A 17120-nucleotide genomic window follows, 5' to 3' on the forward strand; every position below is an offset into this window, starting at 1 on the left:
AACAACAGATGGCAGAACTCCCGGCGGACCGCGTCACTCCCTTGCCACCGTTCACTTACTGTGGCATGGACTGTTTTGGCCCATTTTATAGCAAGCAAGGTCGCAAGGAACATAAACAGTATGATCTCCCCCTGACATGTTTGTGTTCCAGAGCAGTTCACGTTGATGGGCTGGATGATATGACAACAGATGCCTCCATCAATGCCCTTCGGTGTTTTATTGCCATCCGAGGAACAGTGAGACACATTCGGTCAGACCGGGGATCAAATTTTGTTGGGGCAAAGAATGAATTAGGGAGGGCACTGAAGGAAATGAATAAAGAAAGAATAACTACATACCTAACAGACAGAGTGTGAATTCGTTATGAATGCACCAAGCTCAAGCCATGCCGGAGGCATATGGGAACGACAAATCAGGACAGTAAGAAACGTTCTAGACTCGGTTTTCCGACACAGTGGTGGAAGGATGGATGATTCTTCCTTGAGGACCTTCCTTTACGAGGCCATGGCTATCGTGAATAGTCGTCCTCTCACTGTAAGCAATATCAATGATCCCACCAGTGCATCTGCTCACTGTAAAGTCCTCCATTCCCCTGCCCCCACCTGGTGAATTTATGGAGGAAGATCTGTATATCAGAAAGCGTTGGCGACGGGTGCAATACTTGGTTGGACAGTTCTAGAGTCAGTGGAGGAAGGAATATCTTGCCAACATCACTCTCCAGCAGCGGTGGCACACTCCAAGGTGAAATATGCAAGCTGGTGATGTGGTGGTTGTCAAGGAAGAAGTCCGTCGGAATGAATGGTGACTAGTTAGAGTCCTCAAAGCATACCATGATGACGATGGCCTTGTATGAAGAGTCAAACTCCAGATAGAAGAGCGAAGAACACAAAAACAAGAAGAACGTTCGATTGGCCCATTTATTGTTGAACGACCCATACAAAAGTTGGTCACTCTTGTGGAAAACAGCTTGAGAATTCCGTGAGGGTGATGGCAGCACTATGGAAATCGCCACTGTTATCTAAGACATTATTGAGAAATCACAATGGCGATTTGGGGGGAGTGTAACTTGCTAACAGCTACTGCTCAGGGGCCACATTCACAAAAATAAAATATGAACGGTAATTCAAAGAATAAGGGATGGGGGGGTCCCTTCCTTGAAAAAACATCACTTATTATTTTTGCTTCTTATTTGAAACATAGGTTAGAAATGAGTTGAACAAACCGTGTTTTAAATTGAACGGCCATGTGACCAACCCGCTTTCCGCGGGATCGGTCTGAGAGGAGAAGGTGCAATCCTTAATGGCGGACACGACGGCGACTGGATGAATGGGAGAAGACAGCGGAGTTTAAATTGTACACGGCCAGGCAGGCGAACTAGGGTAAATACTCCCTTTTTAATTATTATCAATGAACGATGAAAGAATTTAATCGATTTCTCTCTTGAGCATCTTTACTTCCCTTCTTCGATCGTTGTCTGATTCTCGTTTGTTTCTGCTCTCTTTTGTTACAGTTTTCACGGTGAATTGAGGATGTTAATTGCGAAATAAAATTCCTTATCACATCAGTATGAAAGCCTCAAGCCTTGTCATTTTTTTACCCACGGCCGGGTACAGTTATAGTGTGATTATACAACCTGTTTTTGTTTTTTTTTTCTCAGTGTTGTTTGCACTTGGAAACGAGTATGTCATATTTGGTCTGAAGACGATTCCACTTTGCCATGAAAATAAAAATAAAATTCGTTATATACTTACTTGGGATGCAGTAAAAAGTTGTTTTTTTTCATTGGTTTGGATCAGTTCCAGTATTATAAAAACAAATTTCTTAGAAAATACTGCTTTTTTATTTGCGTTACAGAAGAATGCGCGGACAAAACTTGTGTCACTTAAAAATCACTTACTACTGTAACATTGTTCGACTTGGCAGACTAATTTTTTGGGGTAAATGTTACCTACACTGATCACTCTAATTTGTTTCGTGTTTTTTTAGGAGTATTCGAGGTTGTAGTGAATAATACATAGCTTACCTGGGTGTAGCTGCCGGAGGTGAGGATGCTCTGCCAATAGTCAAGAAGAACAATAGCCTTGTGGTTATTTATACTAATAGAGTAAGGTAATTGTTATAAAAACCTACCTCCTTTGTGAAGAGTTCTTCATTCCTTTATTTTTGATTCTTGTCCTGTGCGTTATTCAACCAGCGATTTCTACCTTTTATTTTTATTACCGTCGGACTTTTTTTTCTACACGACGCTTTTTTTTCCCCCCTTTGTCTTACTGTTATTTTTAACAGTTGTTTTTTTTTTCTTGGACTTTTTTTTTAACCGTCTTTTTAACGGTTCAGCTATGGCCGCTTCGGCGTGCCAAACGCCTATTGTCGTCGACATTACTGAAACAGAAAACGGCACTACTGCTACGCCAAACACTTGGACCAAACCACCGAAAGTAGATATCAACGTCAATGAATTTATTGAAAAGGCAAAACAATGCCTGGAACTTGTCACCAACAAGGGTTTAATCGTCAACGTGCCAAGGTTGGAGGAAATCCAAAAAAAGTGTCGGACTATATTTATAGTCGACAGGAAATTAAAAAAAGTTATAAGAGCAAATGCAGATATTGTCACCAACCTTTTGGCTAAAGCTGGTTTTAGACCCTTGCGCATCGTCAAGTGCAAGGGCTACAACACATGGAGTGTACTTTTCAACTCCCAAGAAGACTGCCTAACTATCTCACAAAAAGAGACAAAAACTCAGAACTATATTCTAAGATCAGAATATATGGGAAAAAGACGGACGACGGTGTCCGTTTTTAATGTACCGCACCACATTGAAGGAGAACACATTGGCGCCTTCCTTCTAAAATATGGCGAAATGTTTTCAGTGCAGGTGGACGAGTTCCACGGCATATGGTCTTATGACATCCTCCTCGATAAGGCAAACTTCGATACGATCCCTTTCTTCCTCGAGGCAGGAGAGGAGAAACTCCCTATAATAGTGGCTGAAAGAAGGCCGACATGCTGGAATTGCAGCGAAATTGGCCACATCACATCAGAGTGCCCCTTAAAAAAACCTCCACCAAACACCAAAAAATCCAGCAGACAACACTTGGGATCCACATCAAAAAGCGTTCCCAAGTCGCCCACCAACGAAACAGAATCGGACGAAATCCTTAGGGGAGAACCCTGGCAAATCGCCCCTGGAAGAAAAACTCCTGGACGCCTGAGCCTTGACGAAATAAAAGAACAGGCAATGCTGCAAAATGACCCCGGAAAAGAAAAGTATCTCGAAATCGTCAAATTAAAAAAGAAACTAGACGCTCAACGCCCATCGCCCAAATCCCCATGTAGACCCACTTCTCCGAAACCAAGCCCCAAATCCCTAACCAACCCTATCACCCAGTCTCCTACAAAGCCAAAAACTCCTTCCCCTCTCAAAATGCCTCCTCCAGTTACAACTCCGATCCCTTATAAACAGCCCAAACTAACACATTTAAGCCCCTCAAAAAAACACAAACCCTCCTCTCCTATTCCATCCACCTCTGCGACCACTCACAACACTCCCCTTGCATCTCCTTCTAAAAACACACATTCTGCTATGGACATTACCCCCTCGCCTGAACACAAAAAAAAGACTCTCTACCTCCCTGGCAAAGACATCTGCATATTAAACCAAGCCGCCATCAACAACCATAAAAACTTTAAAGGAACTGACCTCACAAAACTAATTGAGTTCAAGGAGGTGGGGGGGAAACTAGTAGATACCCCTGTAAATTTCCCAAACGCCAAAAGAATCCTAACCGTCGTTCGGAAAAAAGAAGAGGCCAAGGACCTTTGGCTAATGCTCGAAGAAGCAAATAAAGCCTTTAACCTTCCCACTCCTCTTGTTGTGTTTAAAGATAGCGATATAAAAAACCTTAAAAAATGTTGTGTTGAGAGGGTCCCGGTAAAAATGCACCCCTCCCTATATAGGATAGCAAAACTAACCTATCCTTTGCATGTCGGTGGTATCTCTCGTGACGGCCTCATCGATACTACGATGGGTACTTATTCCCTCACGAGAGCCGTCGGCATGCTCAGTTTAAATGTCCGAGGGCTAAAGGCCGACTCGCGCAAATGGCGCTTGAGTTTGGACCTGCAGCACCTCGGAGTGGATATCTGTTGTGTGCAGGAAACCCACCTTATTCTTGGTGACCATTTGGGTGCACTGTCTAAGACCTTTGAGGCTTACTCAGCGCACTATAATTCTCGCTTGAGAGGGGTTTCCTGGCTAGTTAAAAGGTCTCTAGATGCGTCGTGTGACCCATGTTACTTGGATCCGGAGAGAAGACTATGTGTTTTGGATGTTACCATAAAGGGCAGGGCATTACGTCTTATTGGGGTTTATGTGCCCAATAGCCATTCTGAGCTGGCTGGTTTTTTTCGGCGGATCGAGCAGTTCATAGATGTTTCCAGAACGGTTATCTTAGCGGGAAACTGGAACGCCGTCCTGGATCCCGAGTTAGATCGATTTGGGTTAACATCTAGGGGAACTAACAGAGATCGGGATGCTGTTTTATTTCGTGAATTTGTGGATAAGTTTGATCTTATCGACAAATTCCGAAATGAAAAGCCCTGTAACTTAGTGTGGACTTGGGCAGGTAGAGGCGGCTCTGATTCGATACAGCTCTCGAGCTATATCGACCGGTTCTTAGTTAGGCGAGTCGACGTAGGAGTATTGGATTGTCCAAGTTTCCACAATATAGTTTACTCGGATCACAGACTTGTTCGTGTACGGGTAAACTTAGATAGACCTAAGCCTAGATTAGCCGGTTACTGGAAGCTCAACACGTCGTTGTTCGATGTGAAGGGCTTCCGTGACGGGCTATTACTAACCCTACAGCGGGAATTGACGGGGGCAATTATTGGGAATAAGTGGTGGGTAAAAGTTAAGGAAGCCATTAGGTCCTTTGCTGCTGACTTTAGCAAAAGACTCAAACTAGATTCTAGGGCAGCTAAAGTGACACTAGAGTCTAGACTAGATCGGGCGGTGGAGGAGGGGGATAGTGCTAGCGTTAATATAATTAAGGCTCGGCTGCTTGCCTCCCTTGCTGAAAAGGAGCACCAAGCCTTAGCGATTAGGGCTAGGTTAAAAAGAATGCCCCAGGAAGCAACAAACATGGCCGCGGAACTGCGTGCAGAGGAGCTTAGGCAAGCGGCTGATAGGCACATCGCTCATGTCACATTGCCGGACGGGCGTACCGTGACCACAAACCAGGGTGTGCTGGAGGCGTTTAGATCCCATTTCCAGGAGCTTTTTTCCATGGAACTCGGTCTGTCATTAGAACAGTTCGACACCTATTTGGCTGACTTTTCTCGTCTTTCGACGACCGAAGCGGCTAGGTGCGAAGGTGGCATAACGGAGGATGAAGTCATTGAAGCCTTAAAGCGGGTCGGCCTTAATAAGTCACCGGGGATCGATGGTCTTCCCTACGAAGTGTATTTGAGGTTTTCGCACATCTTTGTCCCCTTACTGACGGTTTTGTTTAACTCATGGTTTAGGAACGGCTCAATCCCCAAGTACTTTACCATGGGTGTGATAAAGCTTGTTCGTAAAAGCAAAGATGGTGGGGATGGGTTAGGTAATTTCAGGCCCTTAACGATGCTTAATGCTGAGTTAAAGATTTTGGCCAAGATTCTCGCAAATCGTCTGCAGCTTGTCCTGGCTCGTCTTATTAGCCCCGAGCAAACGTGTGCCGTGAAGGGCAGGACAATCCAGGATAACTTGCACTCGATACGCCTGATGATAGAAAAAGTCGACACTAAGGCCGCGCTGATCAATTTAGATCAGTCCAAAGCCTTCGATAGGGTTGACCATCGGTACTTGGGGGCTGTTTTATCGGCGTCCGGTTTTGGCCCGCAATTTTACTGTTGGGTTCATCTTCTCTATGCTAACCCCGCGGTGATGGTAGAAGTAAATGGGAAGAGGTCGAGACCCTTCAGTTTGTCACGTTCCATTCATCAAGGGTGCCCGTTATCACCCATGCTATATGTGCTTGCGATCGAGCCATTTTTGCGCAGGCTAAGGGTGAATCCGGTCCTACGCGGAATCACTTTGCCAGGTGTGGATGCCCAGGCGAAGTACTCCGCCTATGCCGACGACGTAACTGTGCTTGTAACGAGCAGTGCTGAGATTAGTGTCGTCGGTGTAGAAATCAGATTGTATGAAACGGTAACAGGGGCCAAAATTAACTGCGACAAGTCTTCGGGTTTGCGCATTGGTGCCTGGAGGGGTATGCCCCTTCAGGGGCCCTTTAGTTGGAGCGATGGGCCTTGCAAGATACTCGGCGTCTGGTTTGGTCCTGACCTCCAGCTGGAGAAAAATTGGTCGGAGGTTCTGAAAGCGGTACGGTCTGCAGCTTCACGGTGGATCAGTTTCTACTGATCCACCGTGAAGCTGCAGACCGTAACCTTTCATTAAAGGGGCGAGCAGAGGTGTGTAATACCCACATCTATCCAATCGCTATTTATCGTCTATCAGTGCTTCCAATCCCGTCAGATACACTGCTATATTTGCAGAGGGCTCTTTTCAACTTCTTATGGCTTGGAAGGGCCCCTAAGGTCTGTCGCGATGTCTGCTACCTACATCCTTCTGAAGGCGGTCTAGGTATGCCAAACGTGGAGATTCGGCTATACACGCTACGGCTCTACTACCTAGATCGAATGTGCACACAAGATAGGGAAAACGGTGGCCTCTGGATGGAGGACACTAAGAAAGCCTTCCCGGCTTTGAGAGGGGTGCACTACTCCGAGGGGGAGGCACACAGGTTGCCCCGAGGTGAATGTCCCTTCTATCGCGAGTGCCGGCGCGCACTGAAGTCCCTCTTAAGAGTGAAGGAAAGCCTCTCTAACACTCTGCTGTTGTCCCGAAAGGCATTATATCGGGCTTTAGTGAGGGGATCCGTAACGGATGTCATCGGTGGGAGGCTCCCTTTGACGAAGGAGCAGCTCCGCTCAATCTGGCCTTGGGCGCCTGGGTCAGGATGCCTCACTAACGACGAGGCTTCCCTGACCTGGCTGGTAATTCGGGATGCTCTCTGGGTCGGTAAGAGACTCCACTATGCTGGCTTGGTGGACTCGCCTATTTGTAAACGGTGCGGCGATGAGGACGAGACTTTATGTCACGCCTTCGTTTATTGTCGCATCGTGACGCCACTGATTGAGTTTGTTACAGGTCTCTTTTTTTTTTTTTTTAACCCCACTCCCCTCCCCAATTAGGTGACAGGTCACTTGATTCGCCAGAGATGCGGGTTCCCTTTCGAAGTTTTTGTAAGAGGTGTTTTAAATAAAGCGTTCGGACCCGCATCACCCTTTCGACTGGCGAATCGGTGTATCTGCCATAGTTTAACAACAGGGGGGTCTTTTGTTACTAACATTGTAAATATTTCATTTGTATTTTGTATATAAAATTTTTATCTTCCCAAATCCCCCTTTCTTATGGGTTTTAATTAGGTTATCATGGTATGATGTTCTTATGGTGATTGATGAAGGATGTATACGCTGATGGATGTATAGTATGAATGTGGTATTATGGTATAAGTAGAGTGAAAGTAGGAACTAGTTAGGTTAGATTAGTTAGCACTAGTCAGAGAAGACCGTCCTTTCCCCTCTCCCATCTTCGGCCTTGTGCCAAATTTTTCTGATTTTTTACTTGTAAATTTTCTGAAAATAAATACCTTCATTCCTTTATTTTTATGTTACTGTGGTTACAAGACCTGAGAAGAAGGTCGCGAAGAAGATTGTATTTTTTTCGCAACCTCACTTCAGGTTTGCTACTCTCAGTTATATGATTTTTTTTTCAACAAGGTCGCTGACAACGAATCTGATAATCAAACCTGCTGTAAATTTACCGTTTGCATGGCATGAACCCCTAGACCTTGGGATTATTTTGTGCCATTTCACTGCCTTCGGTAATATTTTTCTTACATGATATGTTTGCGTGCGAACGGGCGTAGTGATTTGTCTTTTCACATCACGTAGGAATCTTTCAAATAACAAAGTTAAAAGAAAAAATGTGGTTCATTTTTTTTTTTTTTCGTCTTACGTAGTTTTTAATGCTTTTTTAATTGATCAAAAAATAAAGTTTTTTATGAGCGGTTTGCAAAAACATAAGCACCATTTTTATATTTTTTGTTCTTTTTTTTGCGGGGGGGGGGGTGATATTCCATTAATACATGCTTCTGCAGGTAAATTAACCGTTTTTCCCTGGGGTGCGCACGCCCAGCACCACGACTGCCGCCCCCTTCCCAATGTAAACAGAATTTTTGCGAAATGGTAAATGTCGGCGCGTTACTAACAGAAAAACGGTTAATTAAACTGCAGAAGCACCTGCTAAACTACACAAGTCCTATAATTGAATACCTCCCTCCCAAAAAAGAACGAAAAACATAAAAATATGTTTTTGTAACCCGCTTGTGAAAACTTTTTTTTTTTAGATCAATTAAAAAGCATTAAAAACTACGTAAGACATTTATTTTGCATAATTTGACCCGAATTCTCGTGAATTCCCGTCAAGCATGGATCGGGCGAGACCGGCAATTATCGGTGTCAGCTGAGCGTTGTAACAGACGCAGACTTACGAAAAAAAAACAAAAACAATCCAGAAAAAAAAAAACGCAAATGCAAATAATCAAAAAAAAAAAAAAATATCTTGAAAAATGAAAACATGTTTATTTCATTTTAGTATTTAAATTTTTTTTTTTTTTTTTACAAAATATTTATCAACAGAAAGGTTTTTTTTTTTTTGTACTTATGCACTTATTGATCCGTGCTGAAATAATAACGTTATTATTTAAAAAGCCATTCTTAACATGGGGCGGGTGTTTTGTACCTATTCTGTATTTTAACCTTACAATTGAATAAAAAAAAAAAACATAAAACTTTAATTAAACTTGGAAATACTATTTAAAAAATAGCGCAGAAGTGCATTAGAACCGTGTTTTTTTTTGTTTTTTTTTCTCCAAGAAAAGATTTTTTAACCGTATAATTGTTAGGTGTAAAGTACAAGTTTTTGTTTTCTTTTCTTTTTTGTAACCGTATTTTTTTTTCTTGCCTTTTTTTTTTTTGATTTTCAAGACTTATTGTTCAGTCAAGTTCTTTTGTTGGCACTGTCCATTTGTACATCTCCAGGAGAAACCATCCTTTACACACGATCTTTTTTTGGGTAAACATTTGTGTTTACAATTGTTGCAGTGGATGCAGTGCAGTAGTGAGTGCACCTCATTTTTGGGGGACAGCAATTTCTTCTGACAATATGAGATTGTCTGCATCGATGTTTTCATTTCTTTTTCTAACATGTTTTTCTTGCCTGTCATTTTTCTGTTTGGCGAATTTGAAAATATATTTGTCAGCTTTTCTTTTCTTTTTTTTTTTTTTTTTTGTTGGTTAACTCGCTTTCTTCCAAGTAGTCTGCTTCCATTTAGATAGCGCTTTTTCTTTGACTAATCAAACTCCCAAAAATTCAATTTAAAAAAAATACTAAATAAATAATAACTAAGAAACTAATCAAAAAATAAAAAGTCACCCCCTTAATATCACCTTAAAAATGACTAAAAACATAACAGAAAAAAAAAATTAAATAAAATAAAAAATCGAGTTAGCGTTTCAACATTTGAACAACACTCGGCTAACACCGATGATTGCCAGTCTCGCCCAATTCATGCTTGACGGGAATTCACGAGAATTTGGGTCAAATTATGCAAAAGTACCCAAAATAAAGGTAAAACTATACAAACACCGTGACAGCGAATTAACCCTACCCCTAACCCTAACCCCTAACCCTAACCCTAAACCCTAACCCTAACCCTAATCCTAACCCTAACGCTGTCACGGTGTTTGTATAATAATACCAAAATAAATAAATAACTACTTTTTTTTTCTTCTTTTTTTTTTTTTTTTTTTAAACTTTCTTTGAAATGACCGCTTATTCTGGATGCCAATGTGATAAGACACGCGATGTGATAAGACACCTTACTACTCCCGTTCGTACACGAACGTAAGAACACTACTGAAGGCGGTGAAATGGCACAAAACAGTCCCAAGGTCTCGGGGTTAATACCATGCAAACGTTAAATTTGCGGCGGGTTTGGTCATCAGATTCGTTGTCAGCGACCTCGAATACCTTTAAAAAAACAAATTAGAGTGGTCAGTGTTCTTTTGTAGCATAAGGTAACATTTACCTTTTTCTGTTTCGCTACCAGCCATGTTTGTTTCTTTTTTGTTTGTTACACCAAAAGTATTATTGGATATTTGTGGAGAAGCCTGTGATGGGTGTGTCACTAGGGCACTAGGGCAGATCGATTTGCAACTTTTTTCAACATGGCACTGGTGATGATAGTTGGGATTTGATGTGAACATATACCAAAAATTAGATTCCTATCTTGAATAGGAAATTAAGCATTTAATTTTAAAAATCGTGTAGAAAAATGCTGAAAAATCCTTCATTTTCATAGCATTTTTCACAACACTGACTTTGAAATTTCACTATTTTTATAAAATATTGGTTATCTTTCAGATGCAAGGTTCATTGTTTACTTGCGGTTTTAACGATGTAAGATTCCGTTGTACGGAAGACCAAATCGGCCAAAATGTCTATCATGTTTTTATTGGCGCTTTTCTTCGTATTTTTAATAACATTTTTTTGCACCATTTACAAGTTCTTTTTACAAATAATTTTTTTAATACTGTAATAGTAAAATAAAGATACATTTATTAATTATACGGAAAAAGTATCTCGTAATGTTTTCACACGAGATTTTTTTCCTGTTGATTTCTCTTTTTTTTTTTAATATTAAAATTGATTTAAAGTGATTTTCAAGCCTTTAACATGACGGAGTTTATAATGAAAACCAAATTACCGTTAAAATTAAAATAATCTTTATTAGAAATTTGTAACAAAATAACAAAAACTATTAGATTAAAATTGAGAACTTTTAATTAAACAACGTGAACATTTTATAATGAGTGTTTTCATGAAATGTATTTTTAATAATAAAAAAGTTAACTTTTTTTACTTAAACTTCATAAAAAAAACGTATCCAATATAGAATTTTACTAAAATAATTTTACTATTACAGTATTAAAAAAATTATTTGTAAAAAAAAACTTGTAAATGGTGCAAAAAAATGTTATTAAAAAATACGAAGAAAAGCGCCAATAAAAACATCGTAGACGTATATTATCATTTAAACAGTATATCAATTTAAATATTTAAATTCAGTAAATAAATTTAAATATTTAAATTATGGCCGATTTGGTCTTCCGTACAACGGAATCTTACATCGTTACAATCGCAAGTAAACAAGGAACCTTGCATCTGAAAGATAACCAAAATATTCAATTAAAATTGATATGTTTATATGAAATACATTGAAAGAAAAATACATGAATTATAATTTTAATTATGAATCACAACTAGCAAAATATCTCAACTTTTACTGCATTAATTAAACAAAAATTGTAAAAAAAAAGCTAATTCGCAACTAAGTCTTAAATTTCACAATTCCAAAAGATATGTGGAGATGTATTACGCAATATAACAACTTGATACAAGTTACAGAACCATGTATTTCAATTTTTTATTAGAGGCAATAATATAAACTTATAATAGAACTAACTTGTTCTGTATAATTTCCTTTTGAGGAAAATGAAGGTCTAATTTGCTGGCACAATGACTTTGTAATAATGTGTCTATGTCTGGCTTCCTGTCCATATACAACTTTTTGAGAAAAATCAATCAAATTTGACCAGTGTATGGCTGCAAAATTGATAGGGACATAGCTACCAACGTAATAGATGCACTGAAACTAAAGCTGCTTTCAGGACTGCCAGCAACCACTGTAAAAGAGTAATAAAAAATGCAAGAGAACTATATGCTCAATCCGTTAAATTCAAAGTAGCTGAGCAGTGGCTTGGTTCCCACCAGTTCTGGCAAATAGCAAATAGGATCCTGAACAGAAACGTGCGTTCTATCCCAACCATTATCAATGGACCAGAGGTCATCTCAACAGCATCCAACAAGGCCAAACTATTTGCCAAGAACTTTGCGGCAAATTCTACCCTGTGCGATGAAGACCATGAACTCCCGGTATTTCCTCCTATAACAGACAACACGCTATGCAACATACAAATATCTGTGCGTGACGTTGCCAAGCTAATCAAGAACCTTGACTCCAGTAAAGCAACTGGTCCTGACGGTATTCCAATTATAGTGTTAAAAAAATTACAACCAGAACTTGCCCCCATACTTACCAAACTGTTTAAGCGTTGCCTTAAGGAGAAGTGCTTCCCAACACCCTGGAAAACCTCATCAGTATGCCCTGTATTTAAATAAATGAATTCAGGTGATAAGTCATCTCCCTCTCAGTACAGACCAGTAAGTCTCCTGTATGTCATGAGTAAGTTGCTGGAATCCACAATAAATAGAGAAGTAGTCAACCATCTCAGCAGAAATAACCTTCTTAGCGACACGCAATATAGTTTCCGTTCTGCTAGATCTACAGCAGATGTGCTAACGGTTATATCTCATAGGATTAGCGAATCTCGACAAAGGCTTCATTTCTAGGGCAATTGCTCTTGACATATCAAAGGCCTTTCTAGAAGTGCAAGCCATTTTGAGTTTCAGAACAGTTTCAGATGGTTCGCTGTTACACACAAGTCCTGGGAGGTAACTTGTTTGTAGTAGACAGTTCCACAGAACAAAATATTCTTACCGTATCGAAACCCGGGAAAAGAACATGTGAAATTGCTCCAGAAAAGGTTTAATATTTATGAAGCAATTCTGGTTTCTGATTGGTTGTTAGCAGAACGTGAATTTATTTGATTCGTCAGTTCTTAGCAGCATCCTTTATAAATAGAATCGTCCAACTGTGTGGGATCATACCCCCATTATAGAACCAAAATATTGCAACATCCTCCCTATTTTTTTATAATGGGGAAGTCCCTTGTGTTTGTTCTGCTCAAAAATAAATATATATTTTTATATTTACTTAGACATAACAAAAATTAGAAATCATTTGGATCCTAGAATTTTAGCATTTAAAAAGACGCCATTTTTAATTGTGTTCAAACGTCAAAAAGGAAAATTACAAAGATTTTTTTTTTTTTTAAGCACAAGTATTAGTTACGCATTAGTAGGTTAAAGTGTTATTACAAATAAAATGGATACAGTTTAACGTCTTGTCCAGGACTCATTTTTTTTCTTTTCTTTTTTTTTTTTTTTTTTGATATATAGAAATCTATATACTCTGAGTTTTCCGCTGATATTCATGCAAAAAAGTAAGAGCCTTCTCATAAGTGGAACTTTGCTGGTCTGTATTTTTAATATATAGAAATCTATATACATACAGGGCAGTGAAAGAAAATAAAAAATTATTCAGTTGAATTCACCAACAAGTTTTGAGAAAAAACGTAGCTTTATCCGTGTCGCCGGTTTCGTAAATACATCAGCGATATTTTGTTCTAATGATACGTAATTCAAAATAATGGATTCCTTTTTTTATCTCGTTTTCTACAAAATGGCATTTTATATCCATATGCCTAGATCTTTGGTTGATCACCGTGCTCTGTGCTAAAACTATACTGGCTTGATTATCACAATTAATTACCACGGAGCTTGTAATCAATTCTGGCTCTAAAATAGTCTTCAGAATATTTTTAAGGTAGCGTGCTTCCTGGGTCGTGTGTGTGATCGCAATAAATTCTGCTTCACACGTAGAGAGATACAATCTATTGCTTTTTAGATTTCCATGAAATAATAGGCCCATTTTCTGAGAGTCTGAAACAATATCCAGATACACTCTTGCGATCCTCGTCGCTTGCCCAGTCTGAATCCGAAAAACCTAATTTTAGGGGATTTCTTGATTTTCTAAATACTAACTTCTGTTCTTTAGTTCCTTTTAAATAACGTAGGACTTGTTTAGCTCTGTTTAAATCCTTCATTGTCGGTCGTGATAATTTTTGTGACAGTTTTGTTATTGTATAGCATATGTCGGGCCTGGTTGCAGTGATCAAATATATAAGACTACCTATAATTTCGCGATATTGTGTGTCACTTATTATTTCAGATTCTGTGTGTATATTTTTATTAATATCATTTTCGACCGGTGTAGAGCGTTTCTTGCACTCTCCCATTCCAAATTTTAATAGTATTTTGTCAATGTACCTCGATTGAGTCATCGTAGCAAGTCCTTTGCTTTGAGTAAATTCTATCCCCAGAAACCAGGATATTTTGCCAAGATCGGTCATTTGGAATATTTACTTAATTTGTTCTTAACATCAGTTAACATGTCACAATATGATGCGATTAAAATATCATCGACCCACAAAATCAAAATCAGTAGTTTATTGTCTTTGTGTTGGGTATATAAACAGAGGTCTACAGCGCATTGTCTAAATTGTTGTTTAATAATATAATCATGGAATACTGTGTTCCAACACTGAGCACTCTGCTTTAGACCATATAATGAATTGTTAAGTCGCTACACGCTATTTTTATTTTTCATTATAAATCCCTCTGGAAGGGTAATATAAATTTCACAGTCTATTGAGGCATTCAAATAAGCATTTTTTACGTCCATTTGATAGATGTTTAGGTCATATTGTGATGTGACTTGCAGTAAAACTCTGATTGTCGTTAGGTTTGTGGTCGGTGAAAACGTAGAAAAGTATTTTTTACTGTAAATCTGAGAGCACCCCTTAGCAATAAATCTTGCTTTGTACTGTTCTACGCCTGATGCTGTACTCTTTTTTTGTAAAAACCCATCTGGTAGAAATAACATGTTTATCTCTTGGGAAAGGCACTACCGTATAGGTATCATTTTCGGTTAAGGCATCTATTTCTTTTTTCATGGCAATTTTCCATTCATCACAATGTTCTGAATTAATTGCTTCATTGAAGCTTTTTGGCGCATTTTCCATTGAATAGCATTAGTCGATTTGACAATCCTTTATATTGTCGACCACAAAAAAATCGGGTCGTCTTCTATTTCTTTTGGGATATCTTTCGACTTTATCATCATCATCATCATGGACACTCTCGTCTCCGTCATTTTTATTGTTTTCGTTTGTTCTAATTATTTGAGGTAATATAATTCCATCCTCTTCATATGACGGGTTTTCGTCTTTACAATTAAACGTGTCTGTGAATTTTACACACGGGATTCTTTTTATTTTATTTTTTTTCGGGAAAAAATATTAAATTGGCTGGACTGTTTTTATCGTATCCAAGAAATATACCTCTGTCAGCTTTAATATTCAATTTACTCTTTTTCTCTATATATGCGAAGCAAGTTGAACCAAATATATGCATTCTGCTTAAATTTGTTTTTTTTGTTTTTTTACCGCAGAAAGATTCATATGGAGTTTTAGATAGTGTTTTGTTAAAGCACTTGTTGCATATATAGGCTGCCACCATAAATCAGAGGCCCACAGTATTAATGCTGGAGTCCCTCAGGGATCCATACTGGGCCCAACTCTCTTCCTGATCTACACCCGTCTAGCTGAATCCACTGTGAAAAATTTCCCCCACTCTATATCTGTGCCTAAATCAAAACGTGGATTCCATGAACAAAGCTTCTTTCTTAGAACTGCATGCCTGTGGAACTCTATTCCGTCTGCCTGCTTCCCACCTGACTACAACTTGGATGTCTTCAAGTCCAACGTTAAAAAATTCCTAATGAACCGCCCCCTTAAGTAAACACTTCATCAAATCTCCACACTAACTACTGTACTTGCAATAACCCTTATCCCTGAGTGGCTTCCGGGCCTTGATAAGTGGTGACCTCCGTGTAAAAAAAAAAAAAAAAAACATCAATGATCTCCTAAAACACATACTAAAATCTTTCATTGGCATCTATGCTGATGACACGACTATCTATGGCAACACATCAAAGGCCGTAAATGATGATGTTCTTTCTGATTCTCTCTCCTCTGATCTTGAGCGTGTGGTACAGTGAGGGAAGAGGTGGCTGGTTACCTTTAATGCATCTAAGACCAAGCTCCTATCTCTACATCATAAACGCTCTGATCCCCATCTGGCATCAGTTGAAATTGATGGCTCTCGTCTAGGGGAGGCCCCATGTTTTGATAAGCTTCTGGGTTTGACCTTTACTCCTGATCTTACATGGAACACATACATCAAGTCTGTGGCCAAGGTCGCTGGGAAAATGGTGGGATCCTTCTACCGCTCCAGAAGATATCTCACTAATGATGCAATTCTCTATCTATATAAAAGCCAAGTACGTCCAAGGATGGAATACTGCTGCCACATCTGGGCAGGAGCTGCTAAAAACAGCCTATCCTGCCTTGACAGAGTACAAAATAGACTTTGTGGTTTAGTGGGGAATGCCCTTTTCTCTTCCCTGCAACCTCTTTCCCACAGAAGAGAAATAGCAAGCCTATCTTTGTTCTATTGTTATTTCCATGCAAGTGCTCATCTGAGCTCGATTCTCTGGTCCCCCCTCGCCAATCTTTTTCAAAAAACACCCAACTAGCTGAAACCACCGTCAATAATTTTCCCCACTCCTTATCTGTGCCTAAATTAAAACGTAAATTCCATGAACAAAGCTTCTTTCTCAGAACTGCACGCCTGTGGAACTCTGTTCCGCTTGCCTGTTTCCCTCCCGACTTCAACCTGGATGTCTTCAAGTCCAACACAAACAAATTCCTGATGAACCGCCCCCTTAAGTAATGACACTTTATCAATTCTCCAATACTATTACTACACTATCCCACTGATTACTGTACACACAATAACCCTTATCCCCGAGTGGCCATTGGGCCTTGATAAAGTGGTGAACTCCATGTAAAAAAAAAAAAAAAAAAAACACTTTAAAATAGTAATTTGGATTTCAGTTAACTGTTTTGTTCTCTGAATCATATTAAAATATTCTGTTGTTGGTTAAAAAAAATATTGTTGGTTTGGATCTCAAACCAACTAACTGCATACACTTGGATGATAAATTCGACCAAAATGTTTAATTTATCATAGTGTTTGAGGATAGACAACTCTGGTCCATAGACACATTGTGGCTTATGTTAGCCTTCTTCTTTGATTCAAGGGCCCAATTTTCTAAGTTAACTTCTCCACAAGAAA

This window comes from Euprymna scolopes, chromosome 1, assembly GCF_053919585.1.
Source record: "Euprymna scolopes isolate OS-2025 chromosome 1, ASM5391958v1, whole genome shotgun sequence".
NCBI classification, from domain to species: Eukaryota; Metazoa; Mollusca; class Cephalopoda; order Sepiida; family Sepiolidae; genus Euprymna; species Euprymna scolopes.